Source organism: Bacillus rossius, chromosome 5 (genome assembly GCF_032445375.1).
Source record: "Bacillus rossius redtenbacheri isolate Brsri chromosome 5, Brsri_v3, whole genome shotgun sequence".
NCBI classification, from domain to species: Eukaryota; Metazoa; Arthropoda; class Insecta; order Phasmatodea; family Bacillidae; genus Bacillus; species Bacillus rossius.
The window spans coordinates 64,785,869-64,803,689 of NC_086333.1; the positions used below are offsets into that span (position 1 = coordinate 64,785,869).

The window sequence follows — 17,821 nt, forward strand, 5'->3', positions numbered from 1 at the left end:
TTAAGTGCTTTCAAGAATCTCTACCAGGAGTTACATGCCTAAAAATGAGGTATTCTTTAATCACGTGTTATGGCCATGTTCACTCTTTTAAAAATATGGTTTTAAATTAAAGTGAAATACGATAACAGAACTGTTCATCCACCCTCAACTTATTCTTAAATCCTTTTTATAAACAGACCTCGTTCTGGTATCTTGAGCAGTTTTCAAATCACACTCTTTTTTTCTGAAGCTCTGCACACTGTATGTGGCCCAGGGAGACAGAGCCTTTAATGATGTTTCACTTTATATATGTATATATAATTTTTTTTTTTTCAGAGCTAGTTCTCACTTCTATTAAATAATGTTCAGAAGAAAAAGTGATTGGTGTCCATCTCTAATAATTAATGTTTGTCCACAGGTTGGCATTGCAAGCAACCAACTACTGTGGTTGGGCATCATCCTCAGTTGTTTGAGCTTCAGGAATCCTGAGAAACATTTCTCGCACCTCTTTGCCAGTTGTTCGAGTTCCGGTGCGCACTTGGTCAGCTTTCGCAGACCCAAGACTTCACAGCGAAGGACTTCAAGACGCTCTGCTGGAAGTACATGACACGCAACATGTTTTCAGTGTGTCTAAAATGCCTCTTAATATTTTTTTTGTTTTGTGGTGTAAATCATTGTGCATCTTGCCAACGTTTTTGAAACTTGATGTCTCTTAAAAAATCCTAATAATGTGAACAGATAAACTTCTCCGTGATGGCATTGAGTCATTTTTCAGACTAAGACTTGAAGACTGCTCTTAGCCACTAATTGCATATAAGCTCTGAGGCCCCTATTCTATAACATACGTATATCTTTCGTGAAGATAAGGGTTGTGTTATGTCATTTTCAATATTGAGAAGGAAGTAATTTGTAGAGATCGCTGTACAGCAGTCTGTAAACACCTCTCTCTGCTAGTATCTTGATTAGTAAGAGCATTTACATCAAATATAGTTTGCAATTTCGGGGCAAACCTTAATGTTTGTTGTAGGTGTCTGTATCACACTTGTCCAGTTCATTGCTTTTTAATTTAAAATGTGGAAAATGCAGTAGAATGTTGCTTTCCCCTTTATTCCGCATCCGTTCCATCATCCTCCACCCTCACGGCCCACCCCTTTTCGCATCAGCTAAATTTTAGTGTACGTTGTTCCCTTGTAAATCTGGCAATTTCATACAATGCACAGTTTTTGTAGATGGATATTTTTTATTATCTTTCTACAAACTTAGTTGTAATACAGTATGAATACAAACACTGAAATATTGGTAGTTGCAGAGTATTATTTTGCTTTTCATAATATTTTACGTTGTAACTGTATTGGCTCATGCTTAACGGGCAATGAATTTAATGGGATCCATGTGTTGTGCAGTCAACTCTAATACAGTATTGTATGATTATTCCAACTAGAGACGGATTAGCCTGGAAATTTTTGGGTCAAGTCGAGCCAAGACGAATGCAGTAATAATACAGTCGAGTCGACACTTCATAATTTTTTAGTCGAGTTGAGTCGAGTTCTTAAATATTGACCTAAGCTCGAATAATTGCTCAAATTTTAGAGGATATTTTTATGTTCCTGGTGTTATATGTTAATGTGCCATTAGCATTATGCTAAAGTTTTTATATGTCTTCAGTGAGTTGGTCATTTGTGTTTAGTGAACAGTGTAATATGTATAACCATCAGTTATACATATTTATGATTTCTTTTAGGATTGAGTCTTTATTCCCACTGGATTCTGGAAAGCTTAGAAGTTGTGAAAGCCTTGTAAGTCAAGGAATATTCTGTGGCGTATGTTGTATGTGGTGTAGTGAATTAACTAACAACTTTAGCCAATTCCTGCTTGACTTGTGACACGTCCTGCTGAATTTCATTATGCCTCTGTTCCAATTTAAGTGTTGGTTATTTTGTATTTGTGTTATTTTATTGCCTAACTCTAGCGTCATTTCCTGAGTGTTCTGTGAATTTTTATCCATTTTGTTGTTTGTTTGTGTGATTTAATTTTTTTAATCCTGCCTTCGGTTATTCTGTCCTTGTGCCATGTGTTCAGTTTGATTTTCTAAATCTTTCCTTAACCCCCCTCCCCTCCCAATATTTTGATTCAATTTTTCCATTATATTTTCCTTTGTTCCACAATTCAATTTGTTATCATTGGCATTGCAACTTTCATTACGCCATACATTTCCCCTACTTTATTTACAACCGGTATCATAAAATGAAGTTGACCCAAATTTCTTTACAAAAAAGGCATTAAATTGCATTTAAAATAAATAATAATTTTTGTTGTAGATGTAGACAAAAATAAAGATATCTGCCATGCCCATTTTTACTACATATATAGATATGACAATACATGGTGCAACACTTTCCTTTTCGTGCTGAACAGCGATACTATCAATTGACTCTGCAGACGTAAATTTCAGACAAAATATTTTACTTTGTAGATTGTTTGCTATGCTACAAATCTATGACCTACATTAGGCTATTCAGAAATGGTATCTTTTCCGGTGTTTTGAAACGTAAATAGCAGAATAAACATTTAACATTTTCCAGACTCCAGTAATTAAGTAAAATTAACTGTTTTGTAAATACAAAATTATGCTTTAAAGTCTTAGAAAAATAATGGTAAGTGATTTTATGCTCGTTTCATATGTCAATTATGTTATGGAGTTATAAGAAAAAGATTGTTAAGTCTTGTCCTGCTGAGTACCAAAAACTTAACTGTAGTCTCAATCCATCTCTATTTCCAACATTTTTAAATAATAATAAATAAAAAACTTTGACAATTTTTTTTTCCTGCTTGCCTTCTTGGGAATTACAGTTTTTTATGTCTTGGAGAAACATTCCAAATATCCAAATGCAAATTTATCTTAAAAATTACCAGGTACCTTTTTTTCTTCTTCATTTTGTTGGTGGGTAACAGAAAATTTTTTTAATGGTAATATTTTATTATAATGTATTCTCAATTTTGTGATTTCAAACACTACTTTTTTCTGGAAATTATGGGTACATTGAAGTTTTAGCATGCAATTAAAACAAGTGTTCTAGAACATGGTTATTCTCTGTAGCTGATTCTGCCATTGGCTTCTGGTTTGGCCATCATCATTTTGGTTTTTCACTGCTTTCCTACTCTTTATTCTAAGAACACAAGTAAGTTAGTAAATGTATGGTACTGATTATTTTTAGAACTTTAATCAAGGTTCTGTTTTGCTGCACACGACAATTTATTTTCTATCATAATGGTTTTATTGACATTGATTCTTTTAAATTTAATTTATTTACTGTATGTGAGTACCGAGTTTTTAAGTGGTTCAATGACTCACCTTACATCAAGGCATTTTGGGGTCATTTTCTAGCAGAGCAAATTTTTTTCAGGTGAGAAACATGGTGGACGTTGCTGTGTGCCAGTGGATTTTCCCGGGAGTTCTCCCATTTTCCCCACTAATGCATTCTGTCAACTCTCCATTCTAATCTCATCGTTCTTCACCATCTCCTGTATGTCGAGACGTTAAGCCCTTATTACCGTAATTAATTCATCACCTGTAGCTGTAAGAAAAATCATACACTTTAATGAAAACCTGGTTAAAATATTTAATTATAACAACATAATGTAGTAACAAATAAGTTATATCAGTAAAAGCCTTACAATTAGAAACTTGCCGCATACACAAAACTTGCAATGACAAACGACATTCAACTTGAAACTGAAGGCCACAACAAAGAAAAATTTTGCCTGGTGTTTGAAACTAAATAAGAAAAAAATTTATGCTGGTGATGTCATTCATTAATACCAGTATTCACATTCAAATTTCAAAAAACATATATGACTGTATTATGTAAATATTAAGACTGATATTTGGACAATAATATTGCTAGTTACTTATATATGACGTGAAAGATGGAGAAATTTAAAATTTTTTATTCAAATGTGACAAATTGAAATTTTTTAAGTAGTAGTTTGTTGAGCCTAAAAGTATTGCTATGATTACTTTTCTTATGGAAGAGCATTTTAATGGTTATTTAAATAATTAAATTATATATCAATTCTTTTATGCGATAATTATCGTATCTGTTGTAAAATATTTCTATATTTTAAAAACTAAGAATTAGAAGCTCATGGAAAGAAAATTTTTGACAAATACAAAGCCAGTCATTTTGTTTTGTCAAATAAAATTGAACTGATGGTGCAGGCATACATTCTAGTTCAGGTAGGATTCAGGTTGGATTTAATAGTAAAAGATAACGTAAGAAAATTTGTAAAAGTATAACAAATATTGTAGTTTCTGGCACATTGTAAGATTTAAACTTATCAGTAGAGACCCGTGAATTTCGCGGATTCATTTCGTGTTATGCTAAAATTCAAATAATTATACCTTAGTGCTGCTTCTGTCATTGGTTCTCTGTTAATCTGGAGGACTGAGAGCCAATTAAAGACCCTCACTCATAGAAACGTCGAATCACAGGCCACCCAGTCGAGACGACTCGCAAGTCAACAGCCAAAGAACAGTTGGCATTTGCCCGAGTGTGTAGAGGATATTGGAGTCTATCCTGGAGGTCATTGAATCCACGAAATTCACGGGTCTCTACTTATCAGTAATGAAAGTCATAAAATAAATTGGCACCGTATTGTAAGACTTGCCGCTAGAACATGTGAACCAGCTGTTTCGTAAACAAAAGAGGGGATAAGAACAAATTTCTTGCACTTTAATTGCAAACACACTCCAGGAATAAATAAAAATTTGGTATCATAAATTTGGTTCCTTCAGTTTTGTAAAATAAAGGTTTTTCTGTAGCTAGGCTGCAATTTTTTTTTCGCCTTCAAACTCGGTGCAAGACAAACTGAATCGGAGAATTTACTTTAAAACCTGGAAAAGCATGGAAATTTCTCAGTGATAGTAATTTGAGGGGAACAATTCATGGTCCGGTATGCCATCACCCAAACTTTAAAAACATTTTTTTTTTCTAGGTACCGTCAGCTGGGGTGACTTTGGCTCGTTTTTCACTGCCTTTGTCTGATAAACTGCATAAATCAATGAATAGCTAAAAGTTATTACATTAATATATTTTTTATGTAATAGAAGAGATTCCAATGAACAATTTGACATCACAATGAAAAACATAAAAAATGTCCTCACCTTTTAAAATAATTTGTAAAAAAGTGGGACAATCTCACCTCAACGTGGGGTGACTTTGTCTCAGGGCATGATTTTGCTTGAATATACAAATAGAATGACGAGTGGGACAATCTCACCCTTATTTTTACACTGCTTGGAAGCACAAAAGCCTTTTTTGAGTGTTGTGATGGTTTCGGATTAAAAATTCAGAATTTGATTGGGGCATATGGAGGGGGGGAAGGGAGGAACACAACACAACTAGCTTTTTTATTTGAACAAAATTTATTTCTAATGTAAACTCGGATTGAACACATTAACAAAAGAAGAATATTATTGAACATATAAACAAAACAAAATTAATATAATTTATTATTAAACATATTCACTCAACTCCGGAACTACAAACAGTGTGTTTCTTTTGACAGAAACCTGCCTTGGAGGTTCGATTTTCTTCACAATATGCTCCCATTCATACGTCAAGATGTTACGCTTCTGAGGCCAATGCCAGTAATTCTTCCCCTGCTCCATGCAATCTACTGTTGGACCAGCTTCAGTGATGTCAACAATCTTTCCTGGATATTGTGAGTTGTTGTATGTAACAATGACAAAATCGTTGATGCTGCACACAGATTTCAGAGATTCGCGATTATAAATGATTACGGAGTCATCACCTGAGTTGGAAAATGTCTCTAGATTGCTATCTGAATCATTGACGACAATATCCTCATGATTCCCATCAATGTCTGAAGACGATTCTTCATGAACTGTTGGGGTCTTCTGTCCTTGATTCTGTTTGCATGTCTTCAGTTTAGGTGGTTCACTTACTGATGACTGGCCAACATCCCCTACACTGATGCTTCTTCCTGCAGGAACATTTAGTTTCTTCCTTTTCTGCCTAGGTGCATCACCACCAATCACCTTGTTCCTATGAGCAGTAAGTGATGCCATGAAAGCTTCTCCAATGAGAGAAGAATTTGCCTCTTCATTTGGTAACCGAGCCAATATTACATCTTTGTCAACAGGGACAATGCCACATTTCCTGAATCCTGAAACTAAATTTTCTTCTTTGTTCTGTTCAATCTGCTCCATCAATGACTTCAGGAGACTGGGCAGTTTATCCTTTGGGATATTTGTGAATTTCGACCCTTCTGCAGAGTCACGCCAAGACGATAAAAGTGATCGCCAAGCTCTTTTCAATGGTGTATAGAAACTTACATCCAACGGCTGGAGCAAGTGGGTTGCATTAGGCGGCAGACAAATGAACTTGATTCTTTTTTCCTGGCAAATTTGCAACACTTGTGTGCTAATATGAGAGGAAAGGTTGTCTCCAATGAGAGCAATGTCTCCTTGTAAATGACGCACGCTAGGGAGAAACAGACTACAAAACCAGTCCTCAAACACAACAGCATCAAACCACCCACTTTTTGTGCGGTTGTATCTGGCTCCTGGTGGACCATTCACGATCCATGAAGACCACATGTGGTCAGCTTTGAACACCACATAGAGCGGCAACAGTTTTCCTTCTGCATTGCCGCATAACATCAAAGACGTTGAGGATTTGCTGTGGTTACATATGCGATCTACATATTTGGCTCCCCGTTTACAAATTACACGCTTGTTTCCAGGATTATCTGACACATTGGTTTCGTCATAGTTAAATATATGGCTGGGAGGGATCCCCTCAATCTCCTTACTCAGATGATCAATATATGACGTGATGGTTTCTGCTGACACACTGCTCTAACTTTCTTGATATTTTGTGAAAACCTCACAGACAATTCAGGATGATCCCGCAGAAACCTTTTGACCCAGTCATAGCCTGGTGTGTTATCTTTAAATTTTTTCACTGTCACACCTTTACGCTGTAGATAATTTCTCACAGTCCATCGAAAATCACTTTCATCGACTGGAAAACCAAACTCTGACAACTTTATTAGATGGTCAACAAATGACTGTTCCTCCAGTTCATTAAAAACTCTTTGACCACCTGGTGTCTTGGTGTGAACATTCTTCAGTTTGTTTTTTAGTGTCGTTATAGGAATGCCATACTTTTTTGATGCTGTCCGTTGGCTCAATCTCTTCTGTACAACATCATCTATGGCTCTGTCTAGTGTTTTTTTGTCATAATTTTTATAGGGCCGGCCACCCACTACATGACAATACTTGCGCGCCATAGCTACAAAGTCACTGTGAACAGACAATAAAAACATCTACATGTAGTACTGGTACACTTAGTAAGGTAGATATGTGCCACCTAACATAACCTAAAAAATGTGCTGCCTACCCATAAAAACGAGTCATTTACAATTTGTTTAAATGAAACATTCTGACTAGGTATCTGTTTGAGACAAAGTCACCCCTGACTGCAGGCAAAAATGCTATTGTTTGATAATTCCAAAACTGTATTTTATAAAACAATGAAAACACCTACTTTCTATATATTTTCTTAAAGTAGAGATATTACGGAATAAAATTAACAACTTACCAGTTTTCTCAATAAATTTTAACCATCTGCTGCAATATAAAGTTTTCCACTGATATTAACACCAAAACATAAACAATAACATAACTGCAGTATTACCTACCAACTGCGTAAACATTGCAATCGCCCATTATTTTTTTTATTCATACTACCAACTCTACTTAGTGGAATCCATGATTGCCATCTTGTTCTTCATACTGGTAAAGGACATAGCATCAGGTAAATGTTTTTCCAAGTAGTGGGACAAAGTCAACCCAAGGTAGACAAAGTCACCCCAGTTGACGGTAGTGTTCTAGTGCTTAATCATACACACTGTAAAATGGTGTATGCGAGGTTTTGTTTTAACTGGGACAGCTATGTGGGTGGTGGAGGCTGAATTGTCTTCATTTATTATAGAAAACTTCAAAATAGGTGAAATATCCAAAAAAAATTGTCAGGGAAATTCATAATTTGTGGTCATGAGAATTTCATGGAAACATGAGGGAAATTATTCTACAGATTTGTGTGGTGTACACCCTGTTTATACAGTCAGGGCTTTTTAATCGGGCATTCTTTGGCTCAGCTTATTGTGCAATCAGGCACACGTCAGACCTCTCCTGCTCATACTTTAGGGTGGGGGGAGGGTGACCTTGACTGCCAGGTTGAGTCACTGCACTGCCCTTGTTTTTAGTTTGTTTCGCATTTATCTGTCTTGCCATAGAGCAGCTTGTTCAGGGTTTGTACACCTCCTTAATGTCCTTAAAAAGTCCTTAAAAATACTAAGAATACTTAATAAAGACTGATAGCGCATACAAGTATGCAGGTATTTTCATGTTCTTTTGATTCTGACTTGGCAGCAAACAACGTTTTATGCATGCGCAGAACAGTTGGCAAATTACGGGCCATGTGAAATGATTTTATGTTTAATTGTTTTGATTATTTTTTCTCTTTTTTTTTTTGTTGTATTTTGTATCACACATTTAAACTAAAAGGTATGTTGTACTGACTTAACTTGTAACTTCTAAAGTAAATGTTGTTATTGAGCAAATTAAATATTAGTGCTACACATTTCAGAAAATCACTAGGCTTGTGTTAGATATGTGTTCAAAAGAGAGATAAATGTGAACAAAAGAAGCTTATCTGTAAGAATTGAACTAACCAACAAACTAATATTTTGTGCATTAATTATTTAACATTGTTATTTTCTTGAGAGATTTTGTGATGTTTCAAATAGTTTTTTTTTTTTACCTCTCTAGTGAAAAATGCTGTTAAGTAAATGAGTCCTTAAAAACTCCTTAATTTTTTAATGGACGAGAAGGTACGAACCATGATATTACAACTTATTTTAAATATCGTACTTTATTAATTTTTTACGCAGTTAAACTACAGAGACGTTACATAATTCGGCAAAATCACCAACACTGAGCTTTTACTGTACTATGTATGCTCTGTGCATGCCATGATCCATTGTGTGTTATTTCTCCTTGTTGTCTTCCTCCTTGGTGATTTTTTGTTCTTACCCTTCCTTGGGATGTCCCTTGCAACAAGTCGTAATGTGGACTCTCGGGATATGTCTGAAAGACCAGGCTTCAACTAGAACTGCAAAGAGTCAGGTTTCTCTCTTGTCCTATCAACTACTCACTGTAAAATATATCTTTTGAAAATTTTTTAATTAGTAATTGAAATTTTTTTCATTGAAATTTGTGTTTTTTATTAAGGTTTGAAATTCAGTATATCTGTTCATATTTATTTGGATTTTTTATATTGTATGTTGTCTTTTGTGTTTGTGTATTCGTATATTTTTTTATATTTGGGCATATGCTATCATTTGCACATGCATAAGGATTATGCATTACTGTACATTATAAAATAAGAATGCTGCTGACCTTTCATTACTTGACTGTATAATGTTAAAATTAATATTGTTACGATTTATAATGTGAGGAGAACTGTATTGGTAAGGGATAGCCTAATTAAGTTTTATTACAGTTTTTTGTTAATTACGTACTAATATTTACATTACTAACAAATAATTGTTCTATAAAATGTCTGTCAGTTCCACAGTTCACACTCTTCACTGGAGTTAGGCTCAGCAGTGGTTCGCCCCTTACCTCGCGCTATCCGCACACAGTTTGGCGTCACTAAATCGCACTCTCTCGATCCCGTCGCTCCGCTGGGGGCTCGCACCCTCTTCGCACGATGCCGCACTTCCCTTCACTCGCGGAACTCTCCAAACTCGCTCGGAACTCGTCGCGGGACACATCGCTGAACCCCCGCGGAGGCTGGGGTCACTACTTAAGTACCTGAGGCGCCCTTCTTGAACCGACAAGAGCGGCTGTGGCCAGTCGCGTCATCCCGGGCCGGGCCGACGCCCGAATCATAGAGAAACGTGGTGCTCATTCACGCCATTCCGCGCGGCAGCCCGCGGAATTCCCAAGGCCGCTCAGCGAGATAGATAACAGCGCCGAGGAAGGATGATGCTTGGGGAGCGTAGGGGGAGGGGGAGGGGGTAGCGACGACCCTTGTAATCCGGCCAGGCGCGCGTGGCATGCTTTACGTCAGTGGACGGCACGTAACACAGCGCGTGACGCCAGTGGCAGTGCAGGGCAGCCAGCTCCAAACCTGGCATCGTGGTCTGGTCTCTCGCGTTCGTAACAATATTAATCAACTCACTTTGTAGCATACTTGTTAACTTTTCAGTCCGAATCTCTCATTCAAATGAGCCGGGGAAGAAAATTAGTTGCATACTTTTTTTTTTAAATTCTTTGCACGGCAAAAATATTGCTGTGTCAAAAATTTCAGTGTTTCGTAGTCTTAAGTCAGTTCTTACTGTATGATCTTGTCTCCTGCAATGCTGTGCTGTGTGGAAGATTGTTAAATGTGGAGTAACTTATACCTGTAAAGGTTGTGATAGTGTACCCAAAAAAAAATTATTTGTTTTATGGAGTTCATTTTTCAATTTGTAGATATTGTAAATAAATATTTTAACAAATAACACTTTTCATAGGCTCACATGAATCATGTCCCGTGTTCATAAGATCTTTTTGGAAATAAATTATTGAAGAAGTTAGCTTCAGAACTATTTTTGTTTTTATTCCCAGGCTTATTTTTTAAATAAAAAATATGGTAACTAAAATCAGAATCTTAAAAATATTTTTGTAACTGTGGCTATGAATTAATTGCTTGAGGTAAATTTCAGTAATTGTTGTAGGTTTTTGTTTGTTTCGGTTTTTCTTGAAGGATAAACTGCACTGCAGTTACATTATATGAATACAGTATTTCAGAGGGATGCAACCTCTACCTTCTTATTGCCCTAGCAGCTTTCTTATTTTATGAAAGTCAAACTACTGTTTTTTTTCCGCAGCTAGGAATCGTAGTGGATGTGGCAGTGAGCCAGGGTGTTTTATCAGGGTACTCACATTTCATTCACCCATGCATTTCATCAATGCTCCTTCCTAGATCATCACCTCTTATCTAAGGCTCATTATGTTAATGATATGCTAAGCCATAATCTACAGTATGTCCGTAGTCATGGCGCACTTTCGGTCGATCACAGGAAAGCAACGAAACGAGATGGATAGAAATGTGAAGTCTTCGCCAAATAAAGGAGAGTTTACCTTTTATTTGGTGAAGCTTTCTCATTTCTATCTGTCTTGTTTCGTTGCTTTCCTGTGACCGGTCGAAAGTGCATTGTAACTTTACGGACGTACTGTATTAGTTGTTATTTTATGCCGGCGCAGGGAGGGAGGTAGAGGGAAGGGCTGTGGGGTCCAGACCTCTTCCTCCTAGGATTAAAAAAAAAAAGCCAAAATAGCTTAATACAATTATAGCAATCTAGTTGCATAAGGTTACAGAGATATTGTTTTGAAAGGAAATTTTTTGGTTATCTTTAGTGGGCTACAATCAAGTATATCCTCCCCATTATAGGCCGTCATGCCTTCACAAGAACAAATTAATAAAACAAATTAAAACCAAAATTTAAAATGATCAGTTTTCTTCTCTCAAGCCAAATCATTGCTTAAATTTCTGTGTGTAAACGTTGGATTTCTAAAAGTCCACTATTTCCCGGGAGCTTAGTGTGACAGTCAATTTTCTTTTCAATTTCAATCATAAAGAAAATTTACTCATAAAAAATTATATAATTGATAAACCAGAACTCCTTCACTATATCCTGGCTATGGCCCTGGCTGGCCACATTTCAGTTTGTTATGTGCGTCATTGATATGGCATCCAAAGTTTATAAGGTTTGTTTGACCTATTTTATAGATTGTAGTACATTTTTGTACTGCTCTCATTTTTTCCTAGGTATATTTGTTATTTGATGCTGTCATTACCCTTACTTTGACATAATTTTAATAGTTAATGTGCATTGAAACTATTGTTAATATTATTCTAAATAGTAAAACAGTGTTTTAAAGAACACACGTGACTGAAATATTTAAAAAAATGTGTTTTTTCATTTTATATTCTTTTGTAATAGAGGTAGCTTGTATCTGTTTGGTAGATGGTACTAAGTGTTCGTATATCTTCATGCTTAACAGTCCTATAAAAAAAAATTTGATACCTAATTAGCACGCAGTTCCTGCAGAATTCATTGCATTTAAAACAATTGTATTGACTTCTTCAACAATTTTATTTGGTTGCTTCTGGTTTTGATTAATAGTAATTTGTAAAAAAAAAATTATCTTTAAAATGTTTGCGTGCGTAGTTAAAGGGTTCTGCTTTCTGAAGATGTGTGAAGTTCCTTGTTTCCTTTAAAAATAATTTCATTGCTGCTTCAGTTCAGCTTATTCTGTAATCCGGTACCATTTCAGCCTCCCAGGTTTGATATTTTCCAGGAGATTAGGGAAAACAGAAAATTTTGCATATTTTGTCAATAATAGATCTATTATGTATTATTTTGAATTCTGCATATAAATACAATGTGACCCCTGTGATGTAATAAAAGGTGTAAGGAGATTTTATTAAAAGGTTTTACAAAAGTACTGAAATTGGTTCATAAAACAATTTGTATTCACCCTGATATATCATATATTTTTCATGTTATTCCTGTTCAAGTTATATTGATATTATATACTTCCGAAAGATCAGTAATCCAGCACAGCTGTGGTCTGGAACGTACCAGATGAGCTTTCACTGTACCTATGTGGTAGTTAATGATAGTACTTACAGATAATTTCTATATACTTTTCAGTTTCATTCCGCCTTAATTCCACGACTTAAAATAAGGCAATAAATAAATTAATTGTAGATGGTTGTAAGATGTACAAAACATTTTGTTCCAGTCAACTTTCGCATTGTTTTCAGAATGAGGTGTAAGAAAGTAGGAATGCATGTGTGTTAATATGTTTGCATTTTTTGTGAGTGGATACATTCTATATGAATATTTTAGTTTTCATATTGACCATTGGGGATTTTGCTGTACATAAATATTTAATTCATTATCTCATCAACTATATTGAGATGAGAATCACAGTGGTAAGCAAGGAATTAAATTTCAGTTTGACTTTTTTTTTCTCAAATGTACAGAACTTCAGATAAAAAACATTGTGCATTGGATAGTAAACAGTTGTTCATTCTCATGCTAACACTTACTGTGCTAGTTTCTTAATGTACATAGTGTATTTTATATGTTCAGTGTGTTCACATGTTAAACAGTGGTTAATAATGCTCAAATGTAGTATATTTTATACATGTACTTGAAATATATTGATTTTTAGCACTGAAAGAGTTGTCCATTGCTTGGCCTACGATAATTGTTGGACATGAAGAAATTTAGTATTTTTGAGTGTGGTGGTGTGATGTGGGTTTTTCCCTGCAGTAGTTTTGTGAAGTTTTTAAAGTTGTAGTGCAACAGGTATTTCTTAAAATTAGACGAGCTTTTGTGTGTTTACTTTTTTATAACTATGCTAAATGTCCATGGCAAAACATATGGCTCATGAGATGTGTGTTAGTTTTCATAACATTTGAAATACTGTTTTTCAAATAAAACATAAAATATTAAATTAATAGTGTGAACTAAAAAAAAAGTAAATTAAACCATAAAAATTATAATATTAATTTATTAAAATGTGACTGCAAAGTGTTTTATTTAAATTCGTAAGGATTTTCAACTAGGACTTAATTTCTTAGAGAGTTGCTGCCAACAAAATAATTATAAAATACTATTAACAGTCCAAACTATTTTTTTTATTATGTTTATCTTAGCATTCTGAGTGATGCTACGTAAAAGTAGTTGCACTAACTGATTTTTGCTATGCACTAAATTATTTAAAAAATTTACAGTTGCATTTGAATAAATTAAAATGTAGCTTCACTCGACCAAAGTTAAAAAATATTAAAGCATTATTACAGATATTTTTACAGTTATTCTAATCATTAATGACAATAGAACCCTCCTATAAAATTTCCTCGTGCTTACAACACCATTAGTCCATTATCATTATTAAGTAGTACATAATTTTCCAATTAAAGATTGTCATGAGTTGTGACCATAAGTCGCACTGTTGTTGTGTGGTACCAATCATCAAAATATTTAATTAATTAATAACTAGTAGTATTTACTCCTTATTGTCTTCGTTGACATGAAGATACATGAGAATTGTCGAAAGATATGTTGTTCCTGACGTGTGTGTTTTATGTTGCATCTGGAGATTCTGTTTTCTCTTAAGACTTGAGATTAATTTTGATCATATTAATGTTTTAATCACATAATTTACATTAGTAGAAAAGATGAATACTATTGTAAATATTTGTGATTTTATTTTTAACAACACCATATTTTACATGTTCTTGTGGTGATGATGTAAAATTAAAATTATGTGTAATCACTTGTGTAATGCATGCTGTAAAATCAGTTTGTGTCTTGTAAAGAGAATAATGGTGATTGGGAATATCCTGTTGCTAACACACTTTTTGGCTTGTCAATATCTTATAGCTCTAACTGATTATTGGCTGGAAAAGGTAAAATGCACACTAACACATCATTAGTCACACGCCCAGATTTTGTAAGTAAGGATTTACTGTATTTATCTAAACATAATGCTACAATTTTTACCAAAACTGGAAAATAAAAAGTGGGGGTCGCATTATAATCGCCAACTTGTATCTTGCTACTGGGAACACCTTAATTGAAGAACTACAGGCTCTGTCTCATAAATGTGTTACTTATGCCACTTTAGATAATTAATTACCTCCTCCTGAACCTCCACTTAGTAAACTGATCACTCATGCCATTTTAGTTTGGAGCTTTCTGGACCTCTGCACAGATGTGACATATGAGAGATGGAGTTTGTCGAGGGTTCGATCCGCTTCTTTTCACTGGCAGCTGGGGAAGCCTCCCAAGTGACAATCCTGTATCACCACATGCTTTGCTTTCTGAACAGCCACCACTGCTTTTGAACTACAGTCATAAAACTAACTACTGCTTAGTGTTTCATGCTGTACTATCGAAAGTGGCATCAGAAAGGTCTAGTAAATATAGGATAATTTTAATAATTTACAATAATTTTCAAATGCTATGTACTTGAATTGCAATTTCCAATCCAAATGTTTTGGGTCACATTATATTCAGAGTCACGTTATTTTCTGGTAAATATGGTGTGTGTGTGGGGGGGGGGGGGGGGGGTGTGTGTGTGTAGAGGTGTGTGTGTGAATGTAATTTTTTTTCTCACAGGTCCAGGTGATCATAACAGGTTTGGTTGGGTTACAGTAATTTTCTAAAATAATATTTATCCTTTCCAGAAGAACAGTTCCCAACTTTGAACACTGATTTTTGTGTATGTAAATGAGGAGGTGTTATCTTAGGCTTCCCTTATTTATTTACTTAATCACAATATATTAAGTTTTTTGTGCGCGAGGTGAACTATCCCTGTGGACATGCGGGATAGCAGACTATAAAAATTTTGCTAAACACTTGGGCGTCGGAAATAAATATGTAATGAAAAAAGTGAATTGCTACTAAGGAAAAGCAAAATATTGTTTGTTGATTCGTTAAATTATTAATTTGTTGCATTATATGTAATGCTTTATTGCCATTGTGCACGCGTGGATATAAAAATTCATGTGAAAGGAAATTGTTACAAAACTACACTAATAGAACAGCTTACTTCGAGAGGCGAGTGTATATGTTTCATGAAGGATAGGTATTCTTATACTTTCATACATTCCACCTCATCATTGTTAGTTTGGCTGCATTGATCATTCAGTTGCAAAATTTGCAATAATTTCTGTTTTTTTTAGCAATGTTTTTATTTGTGTAAATAAAATAGGCACGTTTATACATGATACATGAAATTAGGAGCATGGTCGTCAAGACAAATTAAGGGTCCCCTCCCCATTACCTAATGTACACTTTTTAAAACACCACAATTTAAAAAATCTTAAGACTGTAAATGTTAACATGGATACAACTGTAAACATAATCAGATTGTACCGCATAAGTTGTATGTTTTCCAGTTAATTCTATTTGCAATAAAACTTGTAAATTTAATACTATTCAGGATAAACTTACGCATTAAATAATGTCGGAAACCAACGCTCCCTCCCTTCCCCTTCTAATTCTGGTGCCCGAACCTTGACTATTTTTCTCCCTTGTCACATATTCTTGACGGCTCTGGCTAGGAGTATACAGAGGACATGCTGTGAAATCTCTGAAGCTGCGAAGTAAATTGGTTTTGCCAAGGCTCTTTTCTATGAGATAACTGCCAAAACTATTTAGGTATATGTTTGTAAACAACTTAATGAGGTATGGGTGAACAACAAACTGGACGTAAAAAGGGAAATTGCATAATATTGACAGGTGAAGTGTTATAAATTTATTGTGTATTTAAACTTTTATGGCGATACAAACCATCGACGTACAACTATTGTTCATTTCCGATGGGACATGTAGCTATAAGCGCGTAGGCACATCCGCATGGTATATTTATATTTTATAAATAGTTCAGCTACGTGCATGCTGCTTTGGTTCATCTATTATAGTAGATCTGGCTAGTTGCATAGATCACTCGACTATATAATTTTTATTTTATTAGCTTATAAAGTCATGTTATTTTAGGATATTATTATATGGCGATCCCAATCATAACTTCGTAACTCCATGGTTTCACATATCTTGCGTCGTGGGCATAGAGACTCGTGCATAAATATAACAAAGCAACTGTGTTTAAGCTATTTCTTGAAGGATAAAGGTAATCTCATATTGAGATTTAACAATACAAACCTTATTTGAAAATGATACAGGAATGAACAATAAGTTGATGAGGCTTGTCAGAAGCAAGAAATTATTATGTGGCACATAATATTGTTTACTGGACACAGACAACTAATACACAACTTAGTGTGTAAATATGTGTCAGCTGGTTATCATGATCTCAACTGTTTACAGTTATTGATAATTAAAGCAATAGTAAAAGTATGAATGTTGGAAGAACATATGAAATGTCATCTTGGTCTCACAATATTTTTTTTTTTTTCACAGAACTGTATTACTAACTGGCATTATTAAATAGCTGTTGGAAGCTTTTGTATTACCCATATTTCCTCATTTAATACTATAATTATGTGAAAAGAAATTTTACAAATAATTATAGCCTCAAAAAAACATCTAAAGCTGATGCCATAAACAAAAGTCTAAATTTGTGAATAGTATGTGGAAAACAGAAGCAAAATAAAATCAAAATGTTGTATTTCTACCACAAAACAAGTGTAAGTGTAACAATGTATGTGTGCTAATGTTTTCAAGTGTTACATTTTTGCAGACAATTTGTTTGTTTCCTGATGTTACTGTTAAAATAAGTTCATGACCACTGATGTACTTTATCAGTGTGTGAAATGGTAATGTTAAAAATATAAATTGTTTTCTCTATTAAAACACTTGCAATCTTCTTTGAATATTTTTTTTTTATGTTGCTTTTAAATGTTGTTTGTGATTCCCCTCATGGGAAAATGGAATATGTAGACTGAAGATTGTGTGTGTGTGATTTAAACAAAAAATAATTAGAACATTTGTAACTACTGTGAGGTATTTATTTATATTAACGTAACGTATATACATTTCATGCATACACATATATGCATTGATGCATTAATCTTACTTTTACTGCTGAAGAGAAAGTGCCCTGAGAGCTTTTAGAATTTTTTCAACCAAGAAAAAGTTTATTCAAATAATCTTTCCCTTGTTCTTTTCAAGAAAACAGGAAAAAGCATGCTGGGTATGGGTGTACAGTGGTTTTTTA

General features: G+C 34.5%; 1 protein-coding gene across 1 annotated transcript in view; it reads left to right on the forward strand.

Annotated features, from left to right (window-relative positions):
- LOC134531904 (protein DDI1 homolog 2) overlaps positions 1-17,601 on the forward strand; it is a 35,387-nt gene extending 17,786 nt beyond the window's left edge. Inside the window, exon 7 of the mRNA XM_063367936.1 lies at positions 398-17,601. The gene's annotated coding sequence lies outside the window, so the exon portion shown is untranslated. The remainder of the gene's footprint in view (positions 1-397) is intronic.
- The last annotated feature ends 220 nt before the right edge of the window (positions 17,602-17,821 follow it).